Below are 17151 nucleotides of genomic sequence, written 5' to 3' on the forward strand. Positions count from 1 at the left end.
TATGTCCAAGAGTCTTTCAAGAGCTATTAAGGGAAGTTTCTTTATTAAGGTATTGGATATTTGATCAGGGCCCGCGGACTTGAATCTCCTAGTTTATCTAAAATTAAGCAAAGTTCGTGCAATGTGATGGTCTCATTGATTGGGTTACTATTATCTTTTAAATTAAATATAGTTTTGGCCCCTTCTATTTGATTTTTATAATGTATGAAATCATTATTGTAATTACTTGAGCTTGAATTTTTGGCAAAAGCTGTTACTAATAATTCTGAGTTTATTTTTGGATCACAGCATAGTTCACCTTCATAATTTTTTAAAATTATAGTTTGTTTTTTCCTTTTCTGCCCGTTAATAGAATTAATTTTTTGCCATATGATTCCAATAGGCGTATGATTATTAATCGAGGATATAAATTTTTCCCAATTAGTTTTCCTACTTTCTTTAAATAATCTTCTAGTTTGCGATCTCTTCTTACGATATTCTATTTTCATTAATTCTTGTTTACGTTGCTGTTCTTCATCATTATGATCGTTATACTGATTATTTTGGGACTTCCTCGCTTCTTTTACATAATGTCTATAAGCTCTCTTTGTTTCTTTTAGTGACTTGGAGCAGTCTTCGTTCCACCATGGAACTTGTTTCTTTTTTAATTTTCCAGAGGTTTTTGGTATGTATTTTTCAGCGGAACTGATTATTGTTTGATTAAATTCCTTCACTACATCATTAATACACATATCGGAAGAGAGATTTAATTTATCTAATTGTTTAATCTTACGTTCTACCTCGCTACGAAAGTTCACCCAATCTGCATTCTTATAATTCCAATGCTGTGGGATTTTTTGAACAGTTGGGCTCAAGTCCACACTAGATGAAATGATAATAGGGAAGTGGTCACTGTCGTAAAGATTATCCAATGCATTCCAATCGAAATAAGTTGATATACTTCGTGAAGCAAAAGTTAAATCTATACAACTAGTATCGCCGTTTCTGTTATTGAAGTGTGTAGGCTGGTGAGAGTTGAGAAGAATAACATCCTCATTTACATCTAACCAATCAGCTATCACTTTACCCCGCTGATCACAATGATTTGAACCCCAATAGAAATGGTGACCATTAAAGTCTCCCAATAATACGAAAGGGCTTGGAAGCTGTTTAACTAAATCATTTAAATCATTTTCACTAAAGGAGCAGCTGTTGGGCAAATACAAATTACAGATAGTTATAGCCAGCGGAAATTTAATTCTTATTACTATTACTTCTAGATTGCTTTTAATATCAATACGTTCAGGGAACGTGTGTGGCTTTATATATGTCGCTACTCCACCGCTGGCTATACTGCTGTGTGTACGGTTTTTATAAAAGGTTTCGTAATTTTTTAATTTAGCGCAATAATTGTTTTTAAAGTTTGTTTCTTGAATACAGAAGCATAATGGGTCAACCTCATTTAAGATGAGTTTTATATTTTCAAATCTTACGTGGAAGCCATTAACGTTCCACTGCAAAATTTTCATAAATAAGACTAACTTTCTACTTATATATTAATAAGGATGTTATTGAGTCTTCTTCCCTAGGTTAATATCTTGCAGTTTCCTGGAGAATCTTGAGCATCTGTTTTTTAAATTCTTATTCAATTTAGGTCGGAGGAATAGGCACATATCAATTAATTCAGGAATGTTTTGGGTGTAGTCCTCGGTTATTTCTTGAATATTTTGTTTATTGCGTGATTTGTCTAAAAGACTTATGAATTGGTCCAATGTGATGGGGAAGCGAGATGTGTTTTCAGTTTCATTCAATTCAAGGTGAATATCATTCCAAACTTGTTCTTCTGTTCTATTGTCTAAAGTTTTCTTCTTTTTTTTAAGAGACTTGTTGTTTGGTGATTCTTCTTCCAAGGAAATGTTACTGTCGGTGTCATCCGCATTGTCACTCAATGGTAAACTCTCCTCCAAATGAATATCAGCTTGTCTCTGATCTGGGTTTGAAAGCTCCGATGTGGTTGTTGAGAGGATACGCTTAGTGCCTTTGTTGTAGTCTGGCTTACTGGATGGTGTATTGAAGATAGCGGATTGTGTCTGAGGTATGTCAAAAATCATTGGAGGGTGGCTGGAAGTTTCTTTATTTTCTTGTGTGTGACTCTGACTGCTATTAGGTTGTTGTTGATTACTCTGTGGACAGAGTTTAGCTAAATGTCCAATACCGTTACAAACGAAGCACTTCATTGATTCGTTTGTGATGTAAATCCAATAATTGGTATCATCGTAATTAATGAGCATTGATTCCGGTAACCTTTTTTCGTCCTCTGGAGACACGTACACTTGTCGTCGGAAACTCATAATGTGTGAGAAACCAGCGTCGGGTATTCCTACTTTCATGTAAGTAATAGGAGACATAATTTGGATATTCATTTCTTTGAATTTTTCCTCTAATACTTCGTGTGGAATGACGGGGCAAACATTGGATAGAACGATTCGTTTATTTCTTGTTATTAGTGGTCGAATCTCCAATGTGTGTTCTTTGACTTTTACTTTTTTTACTTGGTCAACAAGTTCATCAGCTGTTTGTTTTGTATCCAAGTAAACACATACTCTGGAATTGGATATACGGGATATAAAACGGATTGACGATGATTTAGTAACCTTTGACAGCGATAACAGGTAGTCTCGAATCATAATTCCCTCTATGGAATCTATTATAATGGCTTGATCTTTTTTGGGGTGGGTACTTTTAGAAGTAACATTGGCGTAACTTACATTGGGGTTCGGGGTTAGGTTGTCCATGTTAAAATGAGGGGCTCCTGTTGCCAGGAGCACCCCCCAGTACTAAACTATGTAGTTGCACTAATGTGATATTAAATAATTACTCGCGGCGAGTCGGCGCATTTATCGAATTTCGAATTGCGATAAGACGCGTGAACCGAACGGCGGTCGCTGGGTAACTGAAATAAGCATTTTATTTACAGTTTGTTATATAAAATATTGCATTCAGTGGTTTTGTTTTGATTTGTGTTTTATTTAATGGTGTAGAAGCTGTTCATTATATCTATGCCTCATATGGACTGCGTCCTTTGTCTAAGATAGTAACATAACATTTGTATCTTCGGCGTTTGATAAGTTTCGTTATATCTACACTTTAATTGAACTATATTTGGACTGTTTTTTTTCATGATAAAGGAAGCAAACGGGCAGATGGATCGCCTGATGGTTGTAAGTGCGTTGCCGGAAGAGTCATTCGATATGAAAACGTCTGACGGTGTGTGCTGACTGATATTAGATTTTTTAGAAAAAAATCAGGGGTGTACTTTGGACTATGAAATCACTAAACCCATGGGGATTTATTTAATACTTTGTTTTCGATCGGCACCCATTGGAAGTTTGAAATGGTGTCAGTTTCTTACTCCCATAATCTAGTTCCAAACACTGCTTACGCTTAGTAGCTTTTGCTGAAAATGATGTTTGTTTTTTATTGTTGCATATTAATCACGGTTTCCATGATGATTAATAATATCTAATCAATACGCTTGACAATTGGGTACCGAGACACTGAAGGTTCGTATAAATAGGCTAATTTGTTTATTAAATCCAGAATTTTGACTCTCCTATTAGACTGAAGGCTTCGTTTTTTTTTCTGGCTCCTAGAACATTACAATTTAAACAAATGATGTAAATTTCAAGTTCTTATTCTGTATTTTTGGTATAGAAAAGACATATAGAAATTTCAAAATAATCGACAAGGATTCACTTCGGCCGCTGAAAAATCTATGTTTAACTGAAAACTGAAATGTAAAATTAACTGTTAAATATTATACCTTTAAACGAGCAATTCTTGTATATATATATATATATATATATATATATATATATATATATATATATATATATATATATTTCTGTGATCTCGGAAACGGCTCTAACGATTTCGCTGAAGTTTGGTATATGGGGTTTTTGGGGGTATACAATCTATCTAGATTAGTCTTATGTTTAGGAAAACGCGTGTTTTCGAGTTTTCATGCGTTTTTCTTTCGACGCAGAATATGGTCGCTAATTTCGTGTTGCGGGCCACTGTCCGTCTGGTCCAGCGGGTTAAGACGCGGACTGCTAAACGAGTATTACGGGTTCGAATCTCGCCCGGTGAACTAACTTTTTTTTTTTTTTTATATGTTCAAGTTTATACATAATTTTTAAATTTTTATTGTTTTAGACAAGTTTAATTTAGTAAAAAAATGTAGTTAAGATTATCACCTATAGACCACCATATTACAATAAATAGTTATAACCGAGCAAAGCTCGGTCGCCCAGGTACTGATAGATCATATGCTCAAATTTACTTTGCAACTAGTTTTTATACTGTTATTGTTATTAGGTAAGCAGATATGATTTTTCGAAAATCGTTAGAGTTGCCCAACGCTGATAGTAAGATAAAGTTGTTATTTTCACCTGCCAATAAACTAGGGGCTCTTTGAGCTGTACATATCATGATAGGCCTAAAAAATGAAAAAATAAACAATTCTTACTTCATTGGGCTATTTCCACACTACATTACGTATTGACGCTTAAGAACTCAGGATGGTCTTAAGCGCCAATCCTAGTGAGTATTGTATTCTTTGGCGCCAATACTCTATAGGCGCCTAAGTCTTTTATTATACCTATCTCCGCAATTTTGAATATTTTCCGAACAACAAAATTATATAAAAAATCTATCACAGTATCAAACCGGCTCACAAAATTCACGAGCGAGGAGATCACTCATATCAGAACATACAGAAGCATGTTTCCCCAAGCTAAAACAGACACCTTTGCTCACGCTCGTTCAATAATGGTTTGAAATTGTATATAGGTATACTACATGCATATATTTCTTTGTTATAGCGATGCCTTTCATTTAATTAAGAAATAATTCATATTTACGTGCAGTTTTATGGGTTTAAGACACCTTTACTATGTATAGGTATTTCACGATTGAAAAAATTGTAACCTACATGTAATAACCAAGCAAAAAAAACACTATAAAGTCATGTAGCTATGTGTACTTAAGCATATGATCTGTCATTTGATCACAGTTTGAAAATTGTACTATCTACTACGGTTTATGTTGTTATTTATAAGTACAAAATAAATGTAATAAAGAAATTATGTAAAGATTTGTAATTAATTTTCATTCTTGAAATTTCTCTGTAGTTAACAGCAAGTAGAATTTACATATCTTAATTATTAATCTATTTGATTGAACGATAACAGATTTATCGATGTTTAATTTTTTCAAACCCTCGTTTTTGTCACAAAAACTTCTATGTCTGTTTCTAATACATCTTGGCATCTAAAATCGATGTAAGTAATTCAAATTAAGGTGTGCATTAGGCTGAAAAATGCCAACGTCCAATACATTAGTCTGGATTTCAACTCGAAAATCACGAAAATTAGCAACTCAGTGACTCAGTATCTAATGCAGAAGTGTTTGAAGTAAATGTTATAATGCCAAAAGGATAATGTGTTCATTGATCAATAATATTAATTAAATACCAATTTTATACATAACTCCCAAGCATAGTATCATCATAGTTTGTGGGGGTAGGAAAATGACACCATTTTTTTTTTATTTAAATCCGTGAACATCCCGACAAAATAATTTATTTCGGACGTTTTCATATGGAATTACTCGGAATTAAAGGTGGGAGTACGTTTTTTTCTTGAAAATCGTATGGGTAAGGCAGTGTCTTACGTGAGCGAATAACTCGCGAACGCGAAGCGGCGCGGCGCGGCGCGGGTGAATTCAATCCTTTGATACCTATGGAAGTGTCCTACGTGGGCGATCTTCGAATGCCGTTAGGTCGCCGCGCTACGCCGCGCCGCGCCGCGTCGCATTCGCAAGTCATCGCTCACGTAAGACGCTGCTTAAGGAAATACCGTCGTATTTCAGGAATTGTAAAAAAAGTCTTAACATTCATGGTACTTCTTTGGATCGTGTATTAGGACTGAAAAAGTATTATAAATTATTTTATTTAAGTGTTATTTATTGTGATGTTATATGATGTAGGAATATGATCCTGTTTTTATGACAAAACAGTGCAAATACCTAAATATGTACGTGTAACGGCATCACCAGGCCATTAAATATTTAGACAATCGACATAATGCCGCGCACGTCATCGACACACAAAGGCAGTTTTATTATTTCCGATTGCCTGGACCGAATACTGATGGATAAAATAGGGTTCTGACATTAATAATTTCGGTCCTTTCATAAATAAGTATAAATCGATTTTTTTTTTAAATTGTATTGTATTTATGCCTACGTAATCTCATAAGTTTCATATATTATAAATATTTGTCCAGCTATATCAGCTCAGAATCAGAAACAAGACAGTTTGCATACAATATCATTGGAATGGTTTGAAAACTATTCATACGAACAAACAACATTTTATTTACCAATTTTGTTTCAGTAGCTTGTCATTTTATTATGGACGTCTGTTCATAAAAAATAATTTTCTACTTATTTTGCTTTTTTGTTTCCTTGATCATCTATATTTTTTATCTAATGATGATATAAATATGGCATGTAAGCTTTCAAGGTTTTCAAATAAAATCATTAAAGTTCCTGTTACACAATAAATTTACATCTACAGAAATCAACTTGCAATATGTAATTAATCGGATGCGTACACGCACGCACATCATTAGTATTACTCCACCGCGCAAAACCCAGGACCATAAGACGGCACGTTCCTGTCGAGTCGGCTACTAAAATTGGCATTGGAATTGAGAAACTCGTTAGAAGTAATGGTTTTTACCGCGTACTCGCAGATCTCAGATTTCTATTGAACCGGCCGATGCATTCCGGCGGTATACAGTGAGAAATATAAATCAGTAACCTGATTTATACGGGAGGCTAATTTAATTTATTTTTTAGTGACCATTTTTCAACTTTCATCAGGGCATGTGTAGGACCTGAATAAAGGGCCGCTTAGTTATGGAATTCGATGACCTAATATTGTAATGTTGAGTATAATTAATACACTGTATTAATTTTTAACAAGCAGAAAGGTCTGCAAACGATGCTATTAAGCTTAGAATAAATTTAAAAGTGTAAAAATTACCAGAGGCCCTGAGTTTCAAGACTCACCCAAGACAGTAATTTATCCACTTTTAAATTTATTCTAAGCTTAATACACTGTACTTTGCATTATCATTTACTTACGTTTAACGTATTTTTTGCATACCTTTGTTAACCTAAGATGCGTTAACTGATCGTTTTAGTTTCAGCTTGTGCAAAAATTTCGTAGGTTTCTATGTTTGGTTGTTCTCCTCTACAATATCTACAAGTCGCATTACTCAACCGACTCTAGTGATATTTTGCGAAATTTGTGTTTGTTATTTTTTTGGAAATTTTGTTTCGATACTGTTTATAGTTGTAAAGTGGCGGAGTTTTAGGGGTTTCCAAGATCTACAGCTCACAAGCCACAAGGAATTATTTACCTACTACTTCATATATTACCTATTTATTCGAATTTAAAAATCCTGAAGTATTCAAGAATTTTTAGCTGCAGAAAAATCATGGAATGCGTAGTTAAAGGAGTTAAGCATTGATAGTAAATTGATACTCCACAATCCACAATCTCGTCGTACTATCAAGACGATCGGATAGGTTGGAGAGTGAATGAACAGGTCCAAATAAATATGAAAACTACATATCGAACCTAAATAAAATAAATGCAGGATGCAGGAGCAACTTATGGTAGCAATTTTTAGTTGATACTGCTTTTTTTACACAAATATGTGACCGAAACCGGCAAAACGTCCCAATTTGTCGCTTGCCATAAAGACGAGATTTCCTTGTTTCTTTATACAAATAACTTGTCAAGGCATCCTTATGGCAAGCGTGACAGCAAGCAAAGGGACGTTTTGCCGGTTTCGGTCACACATGTAAAATAGTTATAGAATAATACAAGTAGGTATTCAAAGCATTACCGAAACTAAATTTATTTCGATTATAGTTACTTATTTAAGACGTAATTATTCTTATTTAAATAAGAACGTCTTCCTACTCCCCAACGTAGGTATGACTTGAGTGATCTGTCGATACCCCCCGTCAGGGGGGTATGAGGGGCCGCAACCGCACTATGGCTGCGGCGGCTGTCGCGGGTCGCTTCCCCACCGACTGGTGGGGTGGTCTGATGGCCGTCATTTTGGGGACGGTGTGGGTAGCTGGTGTGGGCCAGCTCTTCGCTACCGATCGTTATCCAACCCCACGGCCCCTAACCTGGTGATACCGTTTGAGCGGGGCCAGGTTATGGAGCCGCGGAGAAGGCGACCGGCAGCTTAGCTGGCGTGTGTTGCGTGTTGAATCCGAGTGTAGTGTGGTGAGCAGTGCTTGTCAGCTACTGCTGGTGTAGAAGGGCTCGGGGCAAGTCCCGAGCCCACCTCTCCGGAGGTCTGGTGTTGTGATGCGGCGCGATGTCCCGAAGATGGTCCAGGCCGGCGTTGTCCGCGCGGTCAAACATGACCCGCGCGAGACGCTCGACGAACTCAACGTAGGTATCAAGTCAACAGCCTGACGAGATTGCGAATTCTACTGATTATAATGTATTTACTGTGCAGGTATCGTATGAAGCTCGTCGGCCAATGGCAGACCAGTACCAGTTGCCTTCGGCAGACAGGCTGGCTGGCAAGCGCACCTGGTCTTAAGTAGCGAAATGGCGCAAACGAATCTGAATTATGATGGACTTACGCCGTTTTACTGGATGGACTTGATGTAGTCGTAAGTACTTAAATATGTATTGGAAGATTCCACAAACTTATGATTTTGTCTACAGCGGATGGGTAAAAACTAGTAAGAACGCGTACCTAAGGTGTAATGGGCTACAGTCTACTCTGAAAGACTTTGGCCGTCTTTTAGTATGAGAACGGCACTAATATAAGTATTTGCTCTGAATTATATGGGATGGAGTAGGTAATTCTTGATTTACGAAGAAAAGCCTTTAGTTAGTAAATAATTTACTCACTAGAAAATATAGTCTCACAGAGTCAGAGAAAGACATAGGTTGTCTATTGTGAAAAATTTAGGATACTGGATAGCTTAGAACGATTGGCATGCAGGGGAGTCGAATACTTACAATTATCTGCCGCTCCCTTACATTTCTCATTTTTACAAGCTTTTATTTAACTGCAATGTACCTATGTTTGTACGGGTCAAACCTTTGGATGACAATGAAATACATAGGTGACGTTCCATGTGTAAACGTACCTTATGGCGGTTGGCGCTTACGCTATATTATTAATGAAGCTTCAATACTAATGCAGTGCTAAGCAACGTACCTAAGCGCCAACTGCCATAAGGTAGCTTTACCCGTTGAACATCACATATTATGGTGCCATCGAGCTCATCTGATACCTACGTAACGTTGTGTTTGGGTTTGTTAGAATTATCTCGACGAGTAGGGATTAGTTGCCTGCTGAAAGAAAAGTACAGTCAACTATAATAGCTTGTATACAAAAAAATATTGGCAAAAAACATATTCTTTACGACTAGGCACACAAGACGCGACAGGAGTATCTAATGAATACTCAAATCAAACGGAACTTCATTAGCAACATTAACAGAAAACCAGTCATACAAGAACTGGGGGCTTGCCAGCAAGTAGGCTATAGCTAGATATTTATATTAGGTACCTATCTGTATTCATCCATTAGCTATTTTGATTAAAAAGAATCACTCGCAGCACTCGATCGCAAAAGAGAAAAAACGACAGCTCTAGTCTTGATAAGTAATCAAACAAAGAATAACTTTGAGCAATGCGCATGTTGTGGTTTTACGGTCTACTTTGAATTTTTGTATCCTGCAGGTTTATGTAATTATTTTTTGTAGAGTCCACAACAAGCTCGGATCTCCATACAAACGTAGTTACTATGTTATTAAAAATACTATCTATATAGATTGCTCAGAAACTTTTTACTTGCAATAATTTAAGCTGTATCAAATCAATGCCTGTAATTAGTTTATGTAGCTTCAGGCTTTAAAAATACAGTGTTCATTTGTTTATAAACGATAAAAACTCTTGTTTTTGGTCCAATATATTTAAAAAAATCACGTCGTAAAATTATGTATTCATGTACCTTTGATTCACTTCTTTATATGCTACTATTTTGTAAGTTTTGCACCTAACTGTATGTCGAGCCATAAAGCGACTGCGTCAGCTTTTCAAGAGATAAGAAGCTGCATGTCGCCATCAATTTCCACTTTCGTTAAGTGTAACAAATATGGCCATATATTGATTGCACTACTTGACGAGTCGAATAGGCCCCCAGAAATGAATCACAGCTTTACACCGCTCGCCTAATAACAGAGAGCCGGCAGGCTGTCTGGACCCCTTTCTCCGCACTCGATAAATCAGCTCGTAGTGTTCGTAATAACTGAGCTAACTCGCATCTAGATCGTTATTGCGGTGCCACTAAATATCCAAGCAGCTTAGTGTGTCCCGCAATTACTGAGGTAATGCTTGACTAGCCTGTTAGTGATCCTATTTAATTACAGAATTAATTTGCCTGCAATAGTCTACATCAATTTAGTTTACGTAGTAGTGACAAGTCAACGAGCCGTGTCAATACGGTTGAGATGATAAAAACACACAATGGTCGTAAAAAAAAACAAAATACAAAAGGCTGGGATTACAAAGATGTAAATATGTAAAGTCATTGTCGATAAACAGGTTGTCTTATTTTATAGTAGAGCGGTGTCTCTATCTATTTTTGTAATCGATTAACAAATTGGTATCCGCTGACCGTGTCAACTCATTTCACACTCGAGGAAATCAATGGTAAGTAATTAAAAAATTGAGTATATTTTTAACTCTTTCATTTTCAATCTTAGCCCTCGATCTCCGGAATTTCGTAATAAAATAAAATAGATACATTTTTCATCAGCTTTGGGAAGGCATACCGAAATTGAAAAAATCGCCTACTGTTTGTCTCTAATTTTTTTTTTCTTTTAGCTAATCATAGTATCTGCATACTTATAATTTTCTTGGATCTTGTTAACAAAACCCTGAAAGTACTAGTCCCGAGATAATTATGATTTTGACGTATTGAAATGAGGTTGTCAACTGTTAAAGGATTTTACAGATGGCTCCAGCAGTTCCCTGTTTCTAGCTTAGTTATATGGGTTTCTGCTTAACTTAACCTGCCAAAAAAACAAGAATTTGACAATGTTCATAGGATTGATAGAAAAACCTAAGTATACTGGTGCCATGTGGGTTAACTTATTTGGTAGGTATGTATAAGTTAAGGCTTTCAGCGCCTTTCCTCATAAAACTGATTTAAAGACTAATTTTCGTACTTTATAATTTATAGGCTCGTTAGAATCATCTACTTCTTAATATTTTTATGATGTTTTCATCATCTTGGAAAAATGTACCAAAATCGTTAACTTTGGAATGTTCACCATTTCCAGCAAAGACGCCGGTGTTCTCAATCATTTTTGAACCATGTTAAAAGCTTTGACGGGTCAACCTCATGCCTCAATTAGTTGCACGCTATTAATCGATCTCGTATAGCCAAATAAGCTAAATATGTTTGAGAGCGATACTGTGAGATCAGATTGAATGAAATCGAATTAAATCTCTTTTCCGATATATATATATAAATTGCTAAGCCAACATAATAATTAGAAATAGAGATGTATCGTCAAAGAAAGCTTTGTAGCCAGAGCCACGTACCTAAATTTACTGCCATCTTATTCTTTCACTGATGTGTTTTTGTCGAATATCAAAAAGTGGCGCCATCGCTCGATATGATGCTGCCATACCTTTGGCCTTTGATCTATTAAATGGCGCCACTTTTTGATATTTAACAAATTTAACACATATCAGTAAAAGAATAAGGATCAAACTCAAATGGCGTTCTAAAAGTTATAATTATGCGTCGAAAGTTGGCAGTAAATTTACTGCGGCTACTTTTCTTTGACACTAATACGTTACGGGCATACATTTCCAGATACGTAATACATCATCCCAGTGCCCAGACTTGTTCATAATGGCTAATCAGATCAATCAAATGTCGTGTGTCATGCACAACCTTGCTTCTGAAGAACTGATGTCTGTCACAATGCTCACAATGCAACAAATGCCCATTGTAGCTTTTCGACCATGCATTTCCTGCGAACTAGTACGTCTAGATACATATTCTAGCTAATGACAGTATCATACTTTCGTATATACCGTTTAACTCTTTCCCAGGCCGCACTAATGTACAAGGTTTTTCCAAAAAAATCCAAATGTATTCCAAGCTGGGTCAGCTTTGATGATTCATTTGAAGATAAATCTAATTTAAACCTTAAATCGGAATGCCTTAAATTGAAATTCTATTGGCGCCTATGCGGTCCATAACTCGTACTATGCCTGAAAAAGGGTTAAAACCAAAGTTTTCAGGTGATTTAATTTTTTTGCAATTATTTTTTGTGGCTTTGTACAAATCGTTCCAGCGAAGTGTTTTCCTTTTTATCCAAAAATGTTCTACACCAAGGTCCTAAAAATTTAACCTATTTAAACATAAACGAAGACCTAAACTAAAGAAGTAGTGGATTCGACGACATTTAGTGTTATGAAACTTATGAATAACTAATTATCAGTAGTATCGGTACCTACTTAATCTTATTCCATTTTCATGGCAGCGTCGTTGAGTTAGAGAAGAGATGGCTTTAATCGGCTATCCCTATAACTCAACTGCTTGCAACCTTTACGTTAGAGATTATTGTTGATATATAATTATATTTTTCATACAAAAATGGTAAATCTTTTTTGGGTTTCGTAGTCACCTAGAAACCCTGATAGTTTCGCCATGTCGGTCTGTCGTCCGCGGCTTTGCTCCGTGATCGTTAGTGCTAGAAAGCTGCATTTTGGTGTGGATACCTAAATCATGCATGGCGACCAAACGGTAAAAAAATCCAAAAAAGTAATAATAATTAGGGTATATCCCATACAAAATAATATGTTATGATTTTTTTTCATTGACTTTTTATCGTATTGGATAGGTCTTTTATAACGAATACGCGATTCCATAAAACATTTTTTGATAAAGTTAATATTTTCGGAAATAATCGTTCCAAAAAATCGTCCCCCTCTAACTTTTATACCATGAGTCCAAAAAAGCTTAGTACATAAATACATTCAATAAAAACTATAGCGAACATGATCGGTCCGTCCGTTTTTGAGTTATTACAAAAATATTTTCTTCTTAGTAAAAGACGTACTCCCTTATACGAGTCAGCTGTAGAGAGAGGTGCATAGCCTGATTGTATGCAGGGGGGGGGGGGGATCACTGCAGCTGATTGTACATTATACTTACTAATTAATAGCCCCCGTTTGGCTTGTTTTGACGGAATGGTAACTACAAACCCCTACATTGAGCGTGGCCCGACATGTTCTTTGCCGGTTTTTATAACTGCCACCTTGTAGTCTATTTATTTTGACGACCGGTTTGGTCTAGTGGATAGTGACCCTGCCTATGAATTAAGCCAATGGTCCCAGGTTCAAATCCTGGTAAGGGCATTTATTTGTGTGATGAGCACGGATATTTGTTCCTGAGTCATGGGTGTTTTCTATGTATTTAAGCACATATTATCTATTTATAAATATTTATATATTATAGATATCGTTGTCTAAGTACCCACAACCAGGGATCGGAACCGGTTTTTTGCAAAAACATCGAAATAACCATATATTTCGATTTATTTTATACTCAAAATATAGGACTCAGTTGTGTTTTTAGATAACGACTTCGTATTATTAGATTGCCCGATTAGGAATGAAATAATTAACAAAGAACGAAAAAATACCGTTTTCGTTCCCATTCAAAAAATACCGGTTTCCGATCCCTGCCCACATCACAAGCTTTATTGAGCTACTTTGGGACTTAGTCAATTTGTGTATAGCATGTAATAATGTCCTATAATATTTATTTATTTATCTATTATTATTTATTTATGTCTAGTCGTATAAATTAAATAAGAATACATACTTTTGAACAAAACTTTTGAACACATAATATCATAATATCTCCTCCTCATCGCCTCAGAAATTTTGGATGTTAATAAATGTTTTATGTGCTTCAGAATCAAGGTGTATTATTATTATACTGATGATGATCAATACTCGTAAATAAACGATTTCATTTTATTGATATACTAATCCAGTTTACTTCTGGCGTAGTCGCCATTACGATTTTAATTCCTATTCAATTAGTCACGTGTCTCTCCACTCTGTCTCCCACAACGTGACACCTATCTTCGCCTTGTAACGATATTGACACCTGTCAAAAGTTGTTAATTACGATTCATCTCGACTTGACAATGCATCTCGGCGTGTGAGTGCAATTTAACGATCTCGGGTACAATTCAATTTTTTTTTTTTATAGTTCGTAACTGTGCAAATATTGTGAGAAAAGTGGTCGGCCATGTCTCCAATCTGGAGCCCTATGTAACATCGTATCCGACTTATGATTTATTTTTCTATCTTTGTTCTTTTTTAGATTATTGAATACTCATGGAGCTACTGGTACAAATATGAAAACATGGAAATTATAAGCATAACGATGTAGCGCAATAAAAAAAAAATGCTTCTTATGAATTAATATAATTTCAACATTTAACGGTAGGTACCTACTACCTACATACCTATGTTGTACTACTTGGAACGAAGTTTTGTTACGACTGCTTGTAGCAATGACGAAGCGTGAATTAATTCCTGTCTAGGAGTATCATCATCATCATCTCCTAGTCGTTTTCGGCTACAGCGACTGCGCTCTCAGGTGACTGATATAGCCAATTTTTGCAGCTAATATCCGACCACACTCGCTGCAGGTCAGCTCCCATCTACGAGTATATGGTAGTACGGTATTGGCAAGAACCAGATTACCTACTGATTTACTTATAGTTTTAAGGAACAATTTTCCCGGTTTATTAGTTTTATTATTATTTATTTATTATTTATACGTACTGGAACTAGCATTGCCTCATTTCTCATTGTTGATAAAATAATAGATTTCTTAAGGGCGTAATATGTTAATTCTTGGCATCGAGGTTTGTTTACCACAGTGTGGAAAACTATGAAATCTTAACCAGAAATGAGAATTATTTTACTAAGTCATTGGTTCAATAATTTATTCATTTGATCTTTCATTCAAACAAAAAACATATGCATTGGTCATGTTCCGTATCCTGGGCATAATGTTTTCTGAAATTTTTAATATCTAGACGAAGCGGTGGCTCTGTCATTAAACGACATGTCCGCACCGCTATTAGAAGTACTATAGATCTCATCCGCTATTATTAATGGTGACTGTAAGAATAAGAATAAGAATAATTTATTATCATAAAATAATACATAGTAAAAGTTGCACAAATGCTGTCCTGTGTGTCCCAAACTAGGCTGAGCCTGTATCTTGGGACCCACCGTGCCGGTTCTATATAAACATTTTACCCAATTATATACTAGGATGTATAACAAATTATCAGAAGTTAAATTAAATTACATTTAAAGTAAATTACAAGTACATTTAACATTATTAGGTTGGTTAAAGTAAATTACATTTTACATTATAAGGTTGAGAGCTAGGGTAAATACAGGGATGAACAACTACACTTTTCGTTACCACATCGCACTGCAGTTGTTCGCTGACTTGTCCCCTAACACCGAATGCTATAGTTTCCCTCAGATACCTAATCTTCAAGTTGTAGTTTTATATAACTTTTGGCTTTTCTAAATTTACCACTGACGGAAATGGCTTGCCAAACTATAGAAGACATTTTTAAGCAATAGTGCGTCACATCTTTGGTGGTCGATGAGAACGATTAATTCTTCATGATCTAAATTAGATAAATTGACGTTTGCCAAGTTACAGAATAACTGTATGGTATGCTATATATTTTTATAGCTTGGTTTTAGGGATATGTCTTTTATATTTATATATTTATTGATGTACTTATTCTACCAGTATCCAATGATGCATACATTATCACTGCGCTAATGAATGATCAAAAAAATATAATAAAAATGTGAAACCTGAATTTTGGTGGTTGTCTGTAATTAAGAATCATTATCTTAAATAAACAAAGTGAACTTGTTGTTAATATAATGCAATTATGCGAAACTTTCACTAACTAATAGTTAATGTTTTAATATGCTCTGACTCGTTACTCAAACTTTACATAATTATCTAGTAAGTTTAGGTACATTATTTATCAACAAAACAGTATAACCATGTTAATGTCGGTCTAATGTGGTATACGATGATACTTGTGATAAATATTTAATTTACGTCTAGAAAATTATATATGTGTCGTTTAGTAATTGCCTTTAATTAATAAAATAAATTGGCATTGAAATTATAGAATTACATATTATAATTAATTTAATTCTTACATCTTGTTCTGGCTACGTATCCCGCAAAATATTTTCAAAACCCGAACATTATTATTCGGTAAAATTTGGGGACAAAATAAAATTTCATTCAATATTCGTAGATACTATGAAGTATGAACTGTGATGTGACGTCTGTTTGCTTTAAATATGCCTGATGGAATTAACATCTAATATTGTATTAGGAATGTGCGTGACGACGTTACGCCTTATAGGACGAATTCATTATTTGACAGTTGACCGTCAAATAGTGTCAATAATTATAGTACAACGATAGTTGACGTAGGTACTTGCTAGCGGCTAACGTTGTCATCGCTTTTAGTTGATCCAGCTAGCAGTTGCACATATCCAAATACTCTATTGTTTGGCGTAGATTGTGGATGAAGCGTTGTGCTTCCAGTCATAATCATAACAATCCTGCCTATCTTTATTATGTCGAGTAAAGAAAATACGGGTATTACTTTTGCTAGCGGGCATATTATATTTAATTATATTTAAAATTACTTTTTTTTTCTTTTTTTAATATTTTAGTCTATTTCTTAAGCTTGTGACCCGGTCATTTGTTCAGCGTGATACAAAATGTTTTTATGTTTTTTTCTGTGATACGAAGAATTAATTCTCAAGAAAATAGTGACCAAGGTAGCCAAAAAGTTTAGGAGTAAGAAAGGATCCAATGAACAAGATGGAATTTAATTTATACGTCAAAAATATCCTACCAGTTGTGCTTAAGTTCATTATAATATTGTGGG

General features: G+C 35.2%; 2 protein-coding genes across 3 annotated transcripts in view; one reads left to right on the forward strand and one right to left on the reverse strand.

Moving 5' to 3' along the window:
* The window catches only part of LOC133522129 (putative inorganic phosphate cotransporter), a 74525-nt gene that overhangs the window by 17603 nt on the left and 39771 nt on the right, over positions 1-17151 (reverse strand). The gene's annotated exons all lie outside the window — the stretch shown is intronic.
* LOC133522123 (ionotropic receptor 75a-like) overlaps positions 8727-17151 on the forward strand; it is a 55460-nt gene continuing 47035 nt past the window's right edge. Inside the window, exon 1 of the mRNA XM_061857339.1 lies at positions 8727-8751. The gene's annotated coding sequence lies outside the window, so the exon portion shown is untranslated. The remainder of the gene's footprint in view (positions 8752-17151) is intronic.

The sequence above is a fragment of the Cydia pomonella genome, chromosome 10 (assembly GCF_033807575.1).
Source record: "Cydia pomonella isolate Wapato2018A chromosome 10, ilCydPomo1, whole genome shotgun sequence".
Classification (NCBI taxonomy): domain Eukaryota; kingdom Metazoa; phylum Arthropoda; class Insecta; order Lepidoptera; family Tortricidae; genus Cydia; species Cydia pomonella.